This window comes from Triturus cristatus, chromosome 1_1 (genome assembly GCF_964204655.1).
Source record: "Triturus cristatus chromosome 1_1, aTriCri1.1, whole genome shotgun sequence".
NCBI classification, from domain to species: domain Eukaryota; kingdom Metazoa; phylum Chordata; class Amphibia; order Caudata; family Salamandridae; genus Triturus; species Triturus cristatus.
In genome coordinates, this window is record NC_140579.1 from 443,812,094 (window position 1) to 443,830,284 (window position 18,191).

An 18,191-nucleotide genomic window follows, 5' to 3' on the forward strand; every position below is an offset into this window, starting at 1 on the left:
TAACAGCACCCTGTGTTTCTGAAGCGCAGCCCTAACAGCGCCCTGTGTGTCTGAAGCGCAGCCATAATAGCGCCCTTTGTGTCTGAAGTGCAGCCATAACAGCGCCCTTTGTCTGAAGCGCAGCCCTAACAGCGCCCTGTGTGTCTGAAGCACAGCCCTAACAGCGCCCTGTTTGTCTGAAGCGCAGCCATAACAGCGCCCTGTGTGTCTGAAGCGCAGCCCTAACAGCGCCCTGTGTGTCTGAAGCGCAGCCCTAACAGCGCCCTGTGTGTCTGAAGCTCAGCCATAACAGCGCCCTTTGTGTCAGAAGCACAGCCATAACAGCGCCCTGTGTGTCTGAAGCGCAGCGATAACAGTGCCCTGTGTCTAAAGCGCAGCCATAACAGCACCCTGTGCATCTGAAGCGCAGCCATAACAGCACCCTGTGTGTCTGAAGCACAGGCATAACAGCGCCCTGTGTGTCTAAAGCTCAGCCATAACAGCGCCCTTTTTGTCTGAAGCGCAGCTCTAACAGCACCCTGTGTGTCTGGAGCGCAGCCCTAACAGCGCCCTGTGTGTCTGAAGCGCAGCCATAACAACGCCCTGTGTGTCTGAACTGCAGCCATAACAGCGCCCTTTGTGTCTGAAGCGCAGCCATAACAGCGCCCTTTGTCTGAAGAGCAGCCATAACAGCGCCCTGTGTGTCTGAAGCGCAGCCCTAACAGCATCCTGTGTGTCTGAAGAGCAGCCATAACAGGGCCCTGTGTGTCTGAAGCGCAGCCCTAACAGCGCCCTGTGTGTCTGAAGTGCAGCCATAATAGTGCCCCGTGTGCCTGAAGCGCAGCCCTAACAGCGCCCTGTGTGTCTGAAGCACAGCCCTAACAGCGCCCTGTGTGTCTGAAGCGCAGCCCTAACAGCGGCCTGTGTGTCTGAAGCACAGCCATAACAGCGCCCTTTGTGTCTGAAATGCAGCCATAACAGCACCCTGTGTGTCTGAAGCGCAGCCATAACAGCGACCTTTGTCTGAAGCGTAGCCATAACTGCGCCCTTTGTGTCTGAAGCGCAGCCATAACAGCGCCCTGTGTCTGAAGCGCAGCCTTAACAGCGCCCTGTGTGTCTGAAGCGCAGCCCTAACAGCGCCCTGTGTGTCTGATGCGCAGCCCTAACAGCGCCCTGTGTGTCTGAAGCGCAGCCCTAACAGCGCCCAGTGTGTCTGAAGCGCAGCCATAACAGCACCCTGTGTCTGAAGTGCAGCCTTAACAGTGCACTGTGTGTCTGAAGCGCAGCCCTAACAGCGCCCTTTGTGTCTGAAGCGCAGCCATAACGGCGCCCTGTGTCTGAAGCGCAGCCTTAACAGTGCCCTGTGTCTGAAGCGCAGCCCTAACAGCGCCCTGTGTGTTTGAAGTGCAACCCTAACAGTGCCCTGTGTGTCTGAAGCGCAGCCATAACAGCGCCATGTGTCTGAAGCGCAGCCTTAACAGTGCCCTGTGTGTCTGAAGCGCAGCCCTAACAGCATCCTGTGTGTCTAAAGAGCAGCCATAACAGCTCCCTGTGTGTCTGAAGCGCAGCCCTAACAACGCCCTGTGTGTCTGAAGCGCAGCACTAAAAGCGCCATGTGTGTCTGAAGTGCAGCCATAACAGCACCCTGTGTGTCTGAAGCGCAGCCCTAACAGTGCCCTGTTTGTCTGAAGCGCAGCCTTAACAGCGCCCTGTGTGTCTGAAGTGCAGCCATAACAGCGCCCTTTGTGTCTGAAGTGCAGCCATAACAGCGTCCTGTGCGTCTGAAGGGCAGCCATAACAGCGCCCTTTGTCTGATGCGCAGCCATAACAATGCCCTTATGCACCCTGTGTGTCTGAAGCGCAGCGCTAACAGCGCCCTGTGTGTCTGAAGCGCAGCCCTAACAGCGCCCTGTGTGTCCGAAGCGCAGCCCTAACAGTGCCCGGTGTGTCTGAAGTCTAGCCATAACAGCGCCCTGTGTCTGAAGCGCAGCCATAACAGTGCCCTGTGTGTCTGAAGCGCAGCCATAACAGCGCCCTGTGTGTCTGAAGCAAAGCCCTAACAGCGCCCTGTGTCTGAAGCGCAGCCATAACAGCGCCCTTTGTCTGATGCGCAGCCATAACAACGCCCTTTAGCGCCCTGTCTGTCTGAAGCGCAGCCCTAACAGCGCCCTATGTGTCTGAAGCGCAGCCCTAACAGCGCCCTGTGTGTCTGAAGCGCAGCCCTAACAGTGCCCTGTGTGTCTGAAGTGCAGCCATAACAGCGCCCTGTGTCTGAGGCGCAGCCATAACAGTGCCCTGTGTGTCTGAAGCGCAGCCCTAACAGCACCCTTTGTGTCTGAAGCGCAGCCATAACGGTGCCCTCTGTCTGAAGCGCAGCCTTAACAGCGCCCTGTGTGTCTGAAGCACAGCCCTAACAGGGCCCTGTGTGTCTGAAGCGCAGCCCTAACAGCGCCCAGTGTGTCTGAAGCGCAGCCATAACAGCACCCTGTGTCTGAAGGGCAGCCTTAACAGTGCACTGTGTGTCTGAAGCGCAGCCCTAACAGCGCCCTTTGTGTCTGAAGCGCAGCCATAACGGCACCCTGTGTCTGAAGCGCAGCCTTAACAGCGCCCTGTGTGTCTGAAGCGCAGCCCTAACAGCGCCCTGTGTGTTTGAAGTGCAACCCTAACAGTGCCCTGTGTGTCTGAAGCGCAGCCATAACAGCGCCATGTGTCTGAAGCGCAGCCTTAACAGTGCCCTGTGTGTCTGAAGCGCAGCCCTAACAGCGTCCTGTGTGTCTAAAGAGCAGCCATAACAGCTCCCTGTGTGTCTGAAGCGCAGCCCTAACAGCGCCCTGTGTGTCTGAAGCGCAGCCCTAAAAGCGCCCTGTGTGTCTGAAGTGCAGCCATAACAGCACCCTGTGTGTCTGAAGCGCAGCCCTAACAGTGCCCTGTGTGTCTGAAGCGCAGCCTTAACAGCGCCCTGTGTGTCTGAAGTGCAGCCATAACAGCGCCCTTTGTGTCTGAAGTGCAGCCATAACAGCGTCCTGTGTGTCTGAAGCGCAGCCATAACAGCGCCCTTTGTCTGATGCGCAGCCATAACAACGCCCTTATGCACCCTGTGTGTCTGAAGCGCAGCCCTAACAGCGCCCTGTGTGTCTGAAGCGCAGCCCTAACAGCGCCCTGTGTGTCTGAAGCGCAGCCCTAACAGTGCCCGGTGTGTCTGAAGTCTAGCCATAACAGCGCCCTGTGTCTGAAGCGCAGCCATAACAGTGACCTGTGTCTGAAGCGCAGCCATAACAGCGCCCTGTGTGTCTGAAGCGAAGCCCTAACAGCGCCCTGTGTCTGAAGCGCAGCCATAACAGCGCCCTTTGTCTGATGCGCAGCCATAACAACGCCCTTTAGCGCCCTGTGTGTCTGAAGCGCAGCCCTAACAGCGCCCTGTGTGTCTGAAGTGCAGCCCTAACAGCGCCCTGTGTGTCTGAAGCGCAGCCCTAACAGCGCCCTGTGTGTCTGAAGCGCAGCCCTAACAGCGCCCTGTGTGTCTGAAGCGCAGCCCTAACAGTGCCCTGTGTGTCTGAAGTGCAGCCATAACAGCGCCCTGTGTCTGAAGCGCAAACATAACAGTGCCCTGTGTGTCTGAAGCGCAGCCCTAACAGCACCCTTTGTGTCTGAAGCGCAGCCATAACGGCGCCCTCTGTCTGAAGTGCAGCCTTAACAGCGCCCTGTGTGTCTGAAGCACAGCCCTAACAGCTCCCTGTGTGTTTGAAGCGCAGCCCTAACAGTGTCCTGTGTGTCTGAAGTGCAGCCATAAGAGCGCCCTGTGTCTGAAGCGCAGCCTTAACAGTGCCCTGTGTGTCTGAAGCACAGCCCTAACAGCGTCCTGTGTGTCTAAAGAGCAGCCATAAATACTCCCTGTGTGTCTGAAGCGCAGCCCTAACAGCGCCCTGTGTGTCTGAAGCGCAGCCATAACAGCGCCCTGTGTGTCTGAAGCGCAACCCTAACAGCGCCCTTTGTGTCTGAAGCGCAGCCATAATGGCGCCCTGTGTCTGAAGCGCAGCCTTAACAGTGCCCTGTGTGTCTGAAGCGCAGCCCTAACAGCGTCCTGTGTGTCTGAAGAGCAGCCATAACAGCTCCCTGTGTGTCTGAAGCGCAGCCCTAACAGCGCCCTGTGTGTCTGAAGCGCAGCCCTAACAGCGCCCTGTGTGTCTGAAGTGCAGCCATAACAGCACCCTGTGTTTCTGAAGCACAGCCCTAACAGTGCCCTGTGTGTCTGAAGCGCAGCCCTAACAGCGCCCTGTGTGTCTAAAGTGCAGCCATAACAGCACCCTTTGTGTCTGAAGTGCAGCCATAACAGTGTCCTGTGTGTCTGAAGCGCAGCCATAACAGCGCCCTTTGTCTGATGCGCAGCCATAACAACGCCCTTTTGCGCCCTGTGTGTCTGAAGCGCCGCCCTAACAACGCCCTGTGTGTCTGAAGCGCAGCCCTAACAGCGCCCTGTGTGTCTGAAGTGCAGCCCTAACAGTGCCCTGTGTGTCTGAAGTGTAGCCATAACAGCGCCCTGTGTTTGAAGCGCAGCCATAACAGTGCCCTGTGTCTGAAGCGCAGCCATAACAGCGCCCTGTGTGTCTGAAGCGAAGCCCTAACAGCGCCCTGTGTCTGAAGCGCAGCCATAACAGCGCCCTTTGTCTGATGCGCAGCCATAACAACGCCTTTTTGCGCCCTGTGTGTCTGAAGCGCAGCCCTAACAGCGCCCTGTGTGTCTGAAGCACAGCCCTAACAGCGCCCTGTGTGTCTGAAGCGCAGCCCTAACAGTGCCCTGTGTGTCTGAAGTGCAGCCATAACAGCACCCTGTGTCTGAAGCGCAGCCATAACAGTGCCCTGTGTCTGAAGCGCAGCCCTAACAGTGCCCTGTGTGTCTGAAGCGCAGCCCTAACAGTGGCCTGTGTGTCTGAAGCGCAGCCATAACAGCGCCCTGTGTGTCTGAAGCGCAGCCCTAACAGCGTCCTGTGTGTCTGAAGAGCAGCCATAACCGCTCCCTGTGTTTCTGAAGCGCAGCCCTAACAGCGCCCTGTGTGTCTGAAGTGCAGCCATAACAGCACCCTGTGTGTCTGAAGCGCAGCCATAACAGCGCCCTGTGTCTGAAGCGCAGCCATAACAGCGCCCTTTGTCTGATGCGCAGCCTTAACAGTGCCCTGTGTGTCTGAAGTGCAGCCATAACAGCACCCTGTGTTTCTGAAGCACAGCCCTAACAGCGCCCTGTGTGTCTGAAGCGCAGCCCTAACAGCGCCCTGTGTGTCTAAAGTGCAGCCATAACAGCGCCCTTTGTGTCTGAAGTGCAGCCATAACAGCGTCCTGTGTGTCTGAAGCGCAGCCATAACAGCGCCCTATGTCTGATGCGCAGCCATAACAACGCCCTTTTGCGCCCTGTGTGTCTGAAGCGCCGCCCTAACAACGCCCTGTGTGTCTGAAGCGCAGCCCTAACAGCGCCCTGTGTGTCTGAAGTGCAGCCCTAACAGTGCCCTGTGTGTCTGAAGTGTAGCCATAACAGCGCCCTGTGTCTGAAGCGCAGCCATAACAGTGCCCTGTGTCTGAAGCGCAGCCATAACAGCGCCCTGTGTGTCTGAAGCAAAGCCCTAACAGCGCCCTGTGTCTGAAGCGCAGCCATAACAGCGCCCTTTGTCTGATGCGCAGCCATAACAATGCCTTTTTGCGCCCTGTGTGTCTGAAGCGCAGCCCTAACAGCGCCCTGTGTGTCTGAAGCACAGCCCTAACAGCGCCCTGTGTGTCTGAAGCACAGCCCTAACAGCGCCCTGTGTGTCTGAAGTGCAGCCATAACAGCACCCTGTGTCTGAAGCGCAGCCATACCAGTGCCCTGTGTCTGGAGCGCAGCCCTAACAGTGCCCTGTGTGTCTGAAGCGCAGCCCTAACAGTGCCCTGTGTGTCTGAAGCGCAGCCATAACAGCGCCCTGTGTGTCTGAAGCGCAGCCTTAACAGTGCCCTGTGTGTCTGAAGCGCAGCCCTAACAGCGCCCTGTGTGTCTGAAGCGCAGCCCTAACAGCGGCCTGTGTGTCTGAAGCACAGCCATAACAGCGCCCTTTGTGTCTGAAATGCAGCCATAACAGCACCCTGTGTGTCTGAAGCGCAGCCATAACAGCGACCTTTGTCTGAAGCGTAGCCATAACTGCGCCCTTTGTGTCTGAAGCGCAGCCATAACAGCGCCCTGTGTCTGAAGCGCAGCCCTAACAGCGCCCTGTGTGTCTGATGCGCAGCCCTAACAGCGCCCTGTGTGTCTGAAGCGCAGCCCTAACAGCGCCCTGTGTGTCTGAAGCGCAGCCATAACAGCACCCTGTGTCTGAAGTGCAGACTTAACAGTGCACTGTGTGTCTGAAGCGCAGCCCTAACAGCGCCCTTTGTGTCTGAAGCGCAGCCATAACGGCGCCCTGTGTCTGAAGCGCAGCCTTAACAGCGCCCTGTGTCTGAAGCGCAGCCCTAATAGCGCCCTGTGTGTTTGAAGTGCAACCCTAACAGTGCCCTGTGTGTCTGAAGCGCAGCCATAACAGCGCCATGTGTCTGAAGCGCAGCCTTAACAGTGCCCTGTGTGTCTGAAGCGCAGCCCTAACAGCATCCTGTGTGTCTAAAGAGCAGCCATAACAGCTCCCTGTGTGTCTGAAGCGCAGCCCTAACAACGCCCTGTGTGTCTGAAGTGCAGCACTAAAAGCGCCATGTGTGTCTGAAGTGCAGCCATAACAGCACCCTGTGTGTCTGAAGCGCAGCCCTAACAGTGCCCTGTGTGTCTGAAGCGCAGCCTTAACAGCGCCCTGTGTGTCTGAAGTGCAGCCATAACAGCGCCCTTTGTGTCTGAAGTGCAGCCATAACAGCGTCCTGTGCGTCTGAAGCACAGCCATAACAGCGCCCTTTGTCTGATGCGCAGCCATAACAACGCCCTTATGCACCCTGTGTGTCTGAAGCGCAGCGCTAACAGCGCCCTGTGTGTCTGAAGCGCAGCCCTAACAGCGCCCTGTGTGTCTGAAGCGCAGCCCTAACAGTGCCCGGTGTGTCTGAAGTCTAGCCATAACAGCGCCCTGTGTCTGAAGCGCAGCCATAACAGTGCCCTGTGTGTCTGAAGCGCAGCCATAACAGCGCCCTGTGTGTCTGAAGCAAAGCCCTAACAGCGCCCTGTGTCTGAAGCGCAGCCATAACAGCGCCCTTTGTCTGATGCGCAGCCATAACAACGCCCTTTAGCGCCCTGTCTGTCTGAAGCGCAGTCCTAACAGCGCCCTGTGTGTCTGAAGCACAGCCCTAACAGCGCCCTGTGTGTCTGAAGCGCAGCCCTAACAGTGCCCTGTGTGTCTGAAGTGCAGCCATAACAGCGCCCTGTGTCTGAAGCGCAGCCATAACAGTGCCCTGTGTGTCTGAAGCGCAGCCCTAACAGCACCCTTTGTGTCTGAAGCGCAGCCATAACGGTGCCCTCTGTCTGAAGCGCAGCCTTAACAGCGCCCTGTGTGTCTGAAGCGCAGCCCTAACAGCATCCTGTGTGTCTGAAGAGCAGCCATAACAGGGCCCTGTGTGTCTGAAGCGCAGCCCTAACAGCGCCCTGTGTGTCTGAAGTGCAGCCATAATAGTGCCCTGTGTGTCTGAAGTGCAGCCCTAACAGCACCCTGTGTGTCTGAAGCACAGCCCTAACAGCGCCCTGTGTGTCTGAAGCGCAGCCCTAACAGCGGCCTGTGTGTCTGAAGCACAGCCATAACAGCGCCCTTTGTGTCTGAAATGCAGCCATAACAGCGCCCTGTGTGTCTGAAGCGCAGCCATAACAGCGACCTTTGTCTGAAGCGTAGCCATAACTGCGCCCTTTGTGTCTGAAGCGCAGCCATAACAGCGCCCTGTGTCTGAAGCGCAGCCTTAACAGCGCCCTGTGTGTCTGAAGCGCAGCCCTAACAGTGCCCTGTGTGTCTGAAGTGCAGCCATAACAGCGCCCTGTGTCTGAAGCGCAGCCCTAACAGCGCCCTGTGTGTCTGAAGCGCAGCCCTAACAACGCCCTGTGTGTCTGAAGTGCAGCCATAACAGCGCCCTGTGTCTGAAGCGCAGCCATAACAGTGCCCTGTGTGTCTGAAGCGCAGCCCTAACAGTGCCCTGTGTGTCTGAAGTGCAGCCATAACAGCGCCCTGTGTCTGAAGCGCAGCCATAACAGTGCCCTGTGTGTCTGAAGCGCAGCCCTAACAGTGCCCTGTGTGTCTGAAGTGCAGCCATAACAACGCCCTTTAGCGCCCTGTCTGTCTGAAGCGCAGCCCTAACAGCGCCCTATGTGTCTGAAGCGCAGCCCTAACAGCGCCCTGTGTGTCTGAAGCGCAGCCCTAACAGTGCCCTGTGTGTCTGAAGTGCAGCCATAACAGCGCCCTGTGTCTGAAGCGCAGCCATAACAGTGCCCTGTGTGTCTGAAGCGCAGCCCTAACAGCACCCTTTGTGTCTGAAGCGCAGCCATAACGGTGCCCTCTGTCTGAAGCGCAGCCTTAACAGCGCCCTGTGTGTCTGAAGCACAGCCCTAACAGGGCCCTGTGTGTCTGAAGCGCAGCTCTAACAGCGCCCAGTGTGTCTGAAGCGCAGCCATAACAGCACCCTGTGTCTGAAGGGCAGCCTTAACAGTGCACTGTGTGTCTGAAGCGCAGCCCTAACAGCGCCCTTTGTGTCTGAAGCGCAGCCATAACGGCGCCCTGTGTCTGAAGCGCAGCCTTAACAGCGCCCTGTGTGTCTGAAGCGCAGCCCTAACAGCGCCCTGTGTGTTTGAAGTGCAACCCTAACAGTGCCCTGTGTGTCTGAAGCGCAGCCATAACAGCGCCATGTGTCTGAAGCGCAGCCTTAACAGTGCCCTGTGTGTCTGAAGCGCAGCCCTAACAGCGTCCTGTGTGTCTAAAGAGCAGCCATAACAGCTCCCTGTGTGTCTGAAGCGCAGCCCTAACAGCGCCCTGTGTGTCTGAAGCGCAGCCCTAAAAGCGCCCTGTGTGTCTGAAGTGCAGCCATAACAGCACCCTGTGTGTCTGAAGCGCAGCCCTAACAGTGCCCTGTGTGTCTGAAGCGCAGCCTTAACAGCGCCCTGTGTGTCTGAAGTGCAGCCATAACAGCGCCCTTTGTGTCTGAAGTGCAGCCATAACAGCGTCCTGTGTGTCTGAAGCGCAGCCATAACAGCGCCCTTTGTCTGATGCGCAGCCATAACAACGCCCTTATGCACCCTGTGTGTCTGAAGCGCAGCCCTAACAGCGCCCTGTGTGTCTGAAGCGCAGCCCTAACAGCGCCCTGTGTGTCTGAAGCGCAGCCCTAACAGTGCCCGGTGTGTCTGAAGTCTAGCCATAACAGCGCCCTGTGTCTGAAGCGCAGCCATAACAGTGACCTGTGTCTGAAGCGCAGCCATAACAGCGCCCTGTGTGTCTGAAGCGAAGCCCTAACAGTGCCCTGTGTCTGAAGCGCAGCCATAACAGCGCCACTTGTCTGATGCGCAGCCATAACAACGCCCTTTAGCGCCCTGTGTGTCTGAAGCGCAGCCCTAAGAGCGCCCTGTGTGTCTGAAGTGCAGCCCTAACAGCGCCCTGTGTGTCTGAAGCGCAGCCCTAACAGCGCCCTGTGTGTCTGAAGCGCAGCCCTAACAGCGCCCTGTGTGTCTGAAGCGCAGCCCTAACAGTGCCCTGTGTGTCTGAAGTGCAGCCATAACAGCGCCCTGTGTCTGAAGCGCAAACATAACAGTGCCCTGTGTGTCTGAAGCGCAGCCCTAACAGCACCCATTGTGTCTGAAGCGCAGCCATAACGGCGCCCTCTGTCTGAAGTGCAGCCTTAACAGCGCCCTGTGTGTCTGAAGCACTGCCCTAACAGCTCCCTGTGTGTCTGAAGTGCAGCCATAAGAGCGCCCTCTGTCTGAAGCGCAGCCTAACAGTGCCCTGTGTGTCTGAAGCACAGCCCTAACAGCGTCCTGTGTGTCTAAAGAGCAGCCATAAATGCTCCCTGTGTCTGAAGCGCAGCCCTAACAGCGCCCTGTGTGTCTGAAGCGCAGCCATAACAGCGCCCTGTGTGTCTGAAGCGCAACCCTAACAGCGCCCTTTGTGTCTGAAGCGCAGCCATAATGGCGCCCTGTGTCTGAAGCGCAGCCTTAACAGTGCCCTGTGTGTCTGAAGCGCAGCCCTAACAGCGTCCTGTGTGTCTGAAGAGCAGCCATAACAGCTCCCTGTGTGTCTGAAGCGCAGCCCTAACAGCGCCCTGTGTGTCTGAAGCGCAGCCCTAACAGCGCCCTGTGTGTCTGAAGCGCAGCCCTAACAGCGCCCTGTGTGTCTGAAGTGCAGCCATAACAGCACCCTGTGTTTCTGAAGCACAGCCCTAACAGCGCCCTGTGTGTCTGAAGCGCAGCCCTAACAGCGCCCTGTGTGTCTAAAGTGCAGCCATAACAGCGCCCTTTGTGTCTGAAGTGCAGCCATAACAGTGTCCTGTGTGTCTGAAGCGCAGCCATAACAGCGCCCTTTGTCTGATGCGCAGCCATAACAACGCCCTTTTGCGCCCTGTGTGTCTGAAGCGCCGCCCTAACAACGCCCTGTGTGTCTGAAGCGCAGCCCTAACAGCGCCCTGTGTGTCTGAAGTGCAGCCCTAACAGTGCCCTGTGTGTCTGAAGTGTAGCCATAACAGCGCCCTGTGTCTGAAGCGCAGCCATAAGTCCCCTGTGTCTGAAGCGCAGCCATAACAGCGCCCTGTGTGTCTGAAGCGAAGCCCTAACAGCGCCCTGTGTCTGAAGCGCAGCCATAACAGCGCCCTTTGTCTGATGCGCAGCCATAACAACGCCTTTTTGCGCCCTGTGTGTCTGAAGCGCAGCCCTAACAGCGCCCTGTGTGTCTGAAGCACAGCCCTAACAGCGCCCTGTGTGTCTGAAGCGCAGCCCTAACAGTGCCCTGTGTGTCTGAAGTGCAGCCATAACAGCACCCTGTGTCTGAAGCGCAGCCATAACAGTGCCCTGTGTCTGAAGCGCAGCCCTAACAGTGCCCTGTGTGTCTGAAGCGCAGCCCTAACAGTGGCCTGTGTGTCTGAAGCGCAGCCATAACAGCGCCCTGTGTGTCTGAAGTGCAGCCTTAACAGTGCCCTGTGTGTCTGAAGCGCAGCCCTAACAGCGTCCTGTGTGTCTGAAGAGCAGCCATAACCGCTCCCTGTGTTTCTGAAGCGCAGCCCTAACAGCGCCCTGTGTGTCTGAAGTGCAGCCATAACAGCACCCTGTGTGTCTGAAGCGCAGCCATAACAGCGCCCTGTGTCTGAAGCGCAGCCATAACAGCGCCCTTTGTCTGATGCGCAGCCTTAACAGTGCCCTGTGTGTCTGAAGTGCAGCCATAACAGCACCCTGTGTTTCTGAAGCACAGCCCTAACAGCGCCCTGTGTGTCTGAAGCGCAGCCCTAACAGCGCCCTGTGTGTCTAAAGTGCAGCCATAACAGCGCCCTTTGTGTCTGAAGTGCAGCCATAACAGCGTTCTGTGTGTCTGAAGCGCAGCCATAACAGCGCCCTTTGTCTGATGCGCAGCCATAACAACGCCCTTTTGCGCCCTGTGTGTCTGAAGCGCCGCCCTAACAACGCCCTGTGTGTCTGAAGTGCAGCCCTAACAGCGCCCTGTGTGTCTGAAGTGCAGCCCTAACAGTGCCCTGTGTGTCTGAAGTGTAGCCATAACAGCGCCCTGTGTCTGAAGCGCAGCCATAACAGTGCCCTGTGTCTGAAGCGCAGCCATAACAGCGCCCTGTGTGTCTGAAGCAAAGCCCTAACAGCGCCCTGTGTCTGAAGCGCAGCCATAACAGCGCCCTTTGTCTGATGCGCAGCCATAACATTGCCTTTTTGCGCCCTGTGTGTCTGAAGCGCAGCCCTAACAGCGCCCTGTGTGTCTGAAGCACAGCCCTAACAGCGCCCTGTGTGTCTGAAGCGCAGCCCTAACAGTGCCCTGTGTGTCTGAAGTGCAGCCATAACAGCACCCTGTGTCTGAAGCGCAGCCATACCAGTGCCCTGTGTCTGAAGCGCAGCCCTAACAGTGCCCTGTGTGTCTGAAGCGCAGCCCTAACAGTGCCCTGTGTGTCTGAAGCGCAGCCATAACAGCGCCCTGTGTGTCTGAAGCGCAGCCTTAACAGTGCCCTGTGTGTCTGAAGCGCAGCCCTAACAGCGTCCTGTGTGTCTGAAGAGCAGCCATAACCGCTCCCTGTGTTTCTGAAGCGCAGCCCTAACAGCGCCCTGTGTGTCTGAAGTGCAGCCATAACAGCACCCTGTGTGTCTGAAGCACAGCCATAACAGCGCCCTTTGTCTGATGCGCAGCCATAACAACGCCCTTTTAAGCCCTGACTGTCTGAAGCGCAGCCCTAACAGCGCCCTGTGTCTGAAGCGCAGCCATAACAGTGCCCTGTGTCTGAAGCACAGCCATAACAGCGCCCTGTGTGTCTGAAGCGACGCCCTAACAGCGCCCTGTGTCTGAAGCGCAGCCATAACAGCGCCATTTGTCTGATGTGCAGCCATAACAACGCCATTTTGCGCCCTGTGTGTCTGAAGCGCAGCCCTAACAGCGCCCTGTGTGTCTGAAGCGCAGCCCTAACAGTGCCCTGTGTGTCTGAAGTGCAGCCATAACAGCGCCCTGTGTCTGAAGCGCAGCCATAACAGTGCCCTGTGTCTGAAGCGCAGCCATAACAGCGTCCTGTGTGTCTGAAGCGAAGCCCTAACAGCGCCCTGTGTCTGAAGCGCAGCCCTAAGAGTGCCCTGTGTGTCTGAAGCGCAGCCCTAACAACGCCCTTTGTGTCTGAAGCGCAGCCATAACGGCGCCCTGTGTCTGAAGCGCAGCCTTAACAGCACCCTGTGTGTCTGAAGCGCAGCCCTAACAGCGCACTGTGTGTTTGAAGTGCAGTCCTAACAGTGCCCTGTGTGTCTGAAGCGCAGCCATAACAGCGCCCTGTGTCTGAAGCGCAGCCTTAACAGTGCCCTATGTGTCTGAAGCGCAGCCCTAACAGCGTCCTGTGTGTCTGAAGAGCAGCCATAACAGCTCCCTGTGTGTCTGAAGCGCAGCCCTAACAGCGCCCTGTCTATCTGAAACGCAGCCCTAACAGCGCCCTGTGTGTCTGAAGTGCAGCCATAACAGCACCCTGTGTGTCTGAAGCGCAGCCCTAACAGCGCCCTGTGTGTCTGAAGCGCAGCCCTAACAGCGCCCTGTGTGTCTGAAGCGCAGCCCTAACAGCGCCCTGTGTGTCTGAAGTGCAGCCATAACAGCGCCCTTTGTGTCTGAAGTGCAGCCATAACAGCGCCCTGTGTGTCTGAAGCGCAGCCATAACAGCGCCCTTTGTCTGATGCGCAGCCATAACAATGCCCTGTGTGTCTGAAGCGTAGCCCTAACAGCGCCCTGTGTGTCTGAAGAGCAGCCATAACCGCTCCCTGTGTTTCTGAAGCGCAGCCCTAACAGCACCCTGTGTGTCTGAAGTGCAGCCATAACAGCACCCTGTGTGTCTGAAGCGCAGCCATAACAGTGCCCTTTGTCTGATGCGCAGCCATAACAACGCCCTTTTGCGCCCTGTGTGTCTGAAGCGCAGCCCTAACAGCGCCCTGTGTCTGAAGCGCAGCCATAACAGTGCCCTGTGTCTGAAGCGCAGCCATAACAGCGCCCTGTGTGTCTGAAGCGACGCCCTAACAGCACCCTGTGTCTGAAGCGCAGCCATAACAGCGCCCTTTGTCTGATGCGCAGCCATAACAACGCCCTTTTGCGCCCTGTGTGTCTGAAGCGCAGCCTTAACAGCGCCCTGTGTGTCTGAAGCGCAGCCCTAACAGTGCCCTGTGTGTCTGAAGTGCAGCCATAACAGCGCCCTGTGTCTGAAGCGCAGCCATAACAGTGCCCTGTGTCTGAAGCGCAGCCATAACAGCGCCCTGTGTGTCTGAAGCGAAGCCCTAACAGCGCCCTGTGTCTGAAGCGCAGCCCTAAGAGTGCCCTGTGTGTCTGAAGCACAGCCCTAACAACGCCCTTTGTGTCTGAAGCGCAGCCATAACGGCGCCCTGTGTCTGAAGCGCAGCCTTAACAGCACCCTGTGTGTCTGAAGCGCAGCCCTAACAGCACCCTGTGTGTTTGAAGTGCAGCCCTAACAGTGCCCTGTGTGTCTGAAGCGCAGCCATAACAGCGCCCTGTGTCTGAAGCGCAGCCTTAACAGTGCCCTATGTGTCTGAAGCGCAGCCCTAACAGCGTCCTGTGTGTCTGAAGAGCAGCCATAACAGCTCCCTGTGTGTCTGAAGCGCAGCCCTAACAGCGCCCTGTGTGTCTGAAATGCAGCCCTAACAGCGCCCTGTGTGTCTGAAGTGCAGCCATAACAGCACCCTGTGTGTCTGAAGCACAGCCCTAACAGCGCCCTGTGTGTCTGAAGCGCAGCCCTAACAGCGCCCTGTGTGTCTGAAGTGCAGCCATAACAGCGCCCTTTGTGTCTGAAGTGCAGCCATAACAGCGCCCTGTGTGTCTGAAGCGCAGCCATAACAGCGCCCTTTGTCTGATGCGCAGCCATAACAACGCCCTGTGTCTCTGAAGCGTAGCCCTAACAGCGCCCTGTGTGTCTGAAGTGCAGCCCTAACAGTGCCCTGTGTTTCTGAAGTGCAGCCATAACAGCGCCCTGTGTCTGAGGCTCAGCCATAACAGTGCCCTCTGTCTGAAGCTCACCCATAACAGTGCCCTTTGTCTGATGCGCAGCCATAACAACGCCCTGTGTGTCTGAAGCATAGCCCTAACAGCACCCTGTGTGTCTGAAGCGCAGCCCTAACAGCGCCCTGTGTGTCTGAAGCACAGCCCTAACAGCGCCCTGTGTGTCTGAAGTGCAGCCATAACAGCGCCCTGTGTCTGAAGCGCAGCCATAACAGTGCCCTGTGTCTGAAGCGCAGCCATAACAGCGCCCTGTGTGTCTGAAGCGAAGCCCTAACAGCGCCCTGTGTCTGAAGCGCAGCCCTAAGAGTGCCCTGTGTGTCTGAAGCACAGCCCTAACAACGCCCTTTGTGTCTGAAGCGCAGCCATAACGGCGCCCTGTGTCTGAAGCGCAGCCTTAACAGCACCCTGTGTGTCTGAAGCGCAGCCCTAACAGCACCCTGTGTGTTTGAAGTGCAGCCCTAACAGTGCCCTGTGTGTCTGAAGTGCAGCCATAACAGCGCCCTGTGTCTGAAGCGCAGCCATAACAGTGCCCTGTGTCTGAAGCGCAGCCATAACAGCGCCCTGTGTGTCTGAAGCGAAGCCCTAACAGCGCCCTGTGTCTGAAGCGCAGCCCTAAGAGTGCCCTGTGTGTCTGAAGCACAGCCCTAACAACGCCCTTTGTGTCTGAAGCGCAGCCATAACGGCGCCCTGTGTCTGAAGCGCAGCCTTAACAGCACCCTGTGTGTCTGAAGCGCAGCCCTAACAGCACCCTGTGTGTTTGAAGTGCAGCCCTAACAGTGCCCTGTGTGTCTGAAGCGCAGCCATAACAGCGCCCTGTGTCTGAAGCGCAGCCTTAACAGTGCCCTATGTGTCTGAAGCGCAGCCCTAACAGCGTCCTGTGTGTCTGAAGAGCAGCCATAACAGCTCCCTGTGTGTCTGAAGCGCAGCCCTAACAGCGCCCTGTGTGTCTGAAATGCAGCCCTAACAGCGCCCTGTGTGTCTGAAGTGCAGCCATAACAGCACCCTGTGTGTCTGAAGCACAGCCCTAACAGCGCCCTGTGTGTCTGAAGCGCAGCCCTAACAGCGCCCTGTGTGTCTGAAATGCAGCCATAACAGCGCCCTTTGTGTCTGAAGTGCAGCCATAACAGCGCCCTGTGTGTCTGAAGCGCAGCCATAACAGCGCCCTTTGTCTGATGCGCAGCCATAACAACGCCCTGTGTCTCTGAAGCGTAGCCCTAACAGCGCCCTGTGTGTCTGAAGTGCAGCCCTAACAGTGCCCTGTGTTTCTGAAGTGCAGCCATAACAGCGCCCTGTGTCTGAGGCTCAGCCATAACAGTGCCCTCTGTCTGAAGCTCACCCATAACAGTGCCCTTTGTCTGATGCGCAGCCATAACAACGCCCTGTGTGTCTGAAGCATAGCCCTAACAGCACCCTGTGTGTCTGAAGCGCAGCCCTAACAGCGCCCTGTGTGTCTGAAGCACAGCCCTAACAGCGCCCTGTGTGTCTGAAGTGCAGCCATAACAGTGCCCTTTGTGTCTGAAGTGCAGCCATAACAGCGCCCTGTGTGTCTGAAGCGCAGCCATAACAGCGCCCTTTGTCTGATGCGCAGCCATAACAATGCCCTGTGTGTCTGAAGCGTAGCTCTAACAGCGCCCTGTGTGTTTGAAGCGAAGCCCTAACAGCGCCCTGTGTCTGAAGCGCAGCCCTAACAGTGCCCTGTGTGTCTAAAGCGCAGCCATAACAGCGCCCTGTGTCTGAAGCGCAGCCTTAACAGTGCACTGTGTGTCTGAAGCGTAGCCCAAACAGCGCCCTGTGTGTCTGAAGCGTAGCCCTAACAGCGCCCTGTGTGTCTGAAGTGCAGCCCTAACAGTGCCCTGTGTGTCTGAAGTGCAGCCATAACAGCACCCTGTGTCTGAAGCGCAGCCATAACAGCGCCCTTTGTCTGATGCGCAGCCATAACAACGCCCTGTGTGTCTGAAGCGTAGCCCTAACAGCGCCCTGTGTGTCTGAAGCGCAGCCATAACAGCGCCCTTTGTGTCTGAAGCGCAGCCATAAAGGCGCCCTGTGTCTGAAGCGCAGCCTTAACAGCGCCCTGTGTGTCTGAAGCGCAGCCCTAACAGCGCCCTTTGTCTGATGCGCAGCCATAACAACGCCCTGTGTGTCTGAAGCGTAGCCCTAACAGCGCCCTGTGTGTCTGAAGCGCAGCCCTAACAGTGCCCTGTGTGTCTGAAGCCCAGCCATAACAGCGCCGTGTGTCTGAAGGGCAGCCTTCATAGTGCCCTGTGTGTCTGAAGCGCAGCCATAACAGCGCCCTGTGTGTCTGAAGCGTAGCCATAACAGCGCCCTGAGTGTCTGAAGCGCAGCCCTAACAGCGCCCTGTGTGTCTGAAGTGCAGCCATAACAGCGCCCTTTGTGTCTGAAGTGCAGCCATAACAGCGCCCTGTGTGTCTGAAGCGCAGCCATAACAGCGCCCTTTGTCTGATGTGCAGCCATAACAATGCCCTGTGTGTCTGAAGCGTAGCCCTAACAGCGCCCTGTGTGTCTGAAGTGCAGCCCTAACAGTGCCCTGTGTGTCTGAAGTGCAGCCATAACAGTGCCCTGTGTCTGAGGCTCAGCCATAACAGTGCCCTCTGTCTGAGGCGCACCCATAACAGCGCCCTTTGTCTGATGCGCAGCCATTACAACGCCCTGTGTGTCTGAAGCGTAGCCCTAACAGCACCCTGTGTGTCTGAAGCGCAGCCCTAACAGCGCCCTGTGTGTCTGAAGCGCAGCCCTAACAGCGCCCTGTGTGTCTGAAGTGCAGCCATAACAGCGCCCTTTGTGTCTGAAGTGCAGCCATAACAGCGCCCTGTGTGTTTGAAGCGCAGCCATAACAGCGCCCTTTGTCTAATGCGCAGCCATAACAACGCCCTGTGTGTCTGAAGCGTAGCCCTAACAGCGCCCTGTGTGTCTGAAGCGAAGCCCTAACAGCGCCCTGTGTCTGAAGCGCAGCCCTAACAGTGCCCTGTGTGTCTGAAGCGCAGCCATAACAGCGCCCTGTGTCTGAAGCGCAGCCTTAACAGTGCACTGTGTGTCTGAAGCGTAGCCCAAACAGCGCCCTGTGTGTCTGAAGCGTAGCCCTAACAGCGCCCTGTGTGTCTGAAGTGCAGCCCTAACAGTGCCCTGTGTGTCTGAAGTGCAGCCATAACAGCGCCCTGTGTCTGAAGCGCAGCCATAACAGCGCCCTTTGTCTGATGCGCAGCCATAACAACGCCCTGTGTGTCTGAAGCGTAGCCCTAACAGCGCCCTGTATGTCTGAAGCGCAGCCCTAACAGCGCCCTGTGTGTCTGAAGCGCAGCCATAAAGGCGCCCTGTGTCTGAAGCGCAGCCTTAAAAGCGCCCTGTGTGTCTGAAGCGCAGCCATAACAGCGCCCTGTGTGTCTGAAGCGCAGCCATAACAGCGCCCTTTGTGTCTGAAGCGCAGCCATAGCAGTGCCTGTCTGTCTAAACTGCTGACACACTTAACAATGCCCTTCGTGTCTAAACTGTTGCACTATCCAACAGTGGCCTCTGCGTCATAAGAGCTGCCACAACTAACAGAGCACTTTGTGTATCAAGTGC

At 57.3% G+C, this 18,191-nt stretch overlaps 1 protein-coding gene across 2 annotated transcripts in view; it reads right to left on the reverse strand.

Moving 5' to 3' along the window:
• Positions 1 to 18,191, reverse strand: part of LOC146870411 (uncharacterized) — a 1,711,658-nt gene that overhangs the window by 894,697 nt on the left and 798,770 nt on the right. The gene's annotated exons all lie outside the window — the stretch shown is intronic.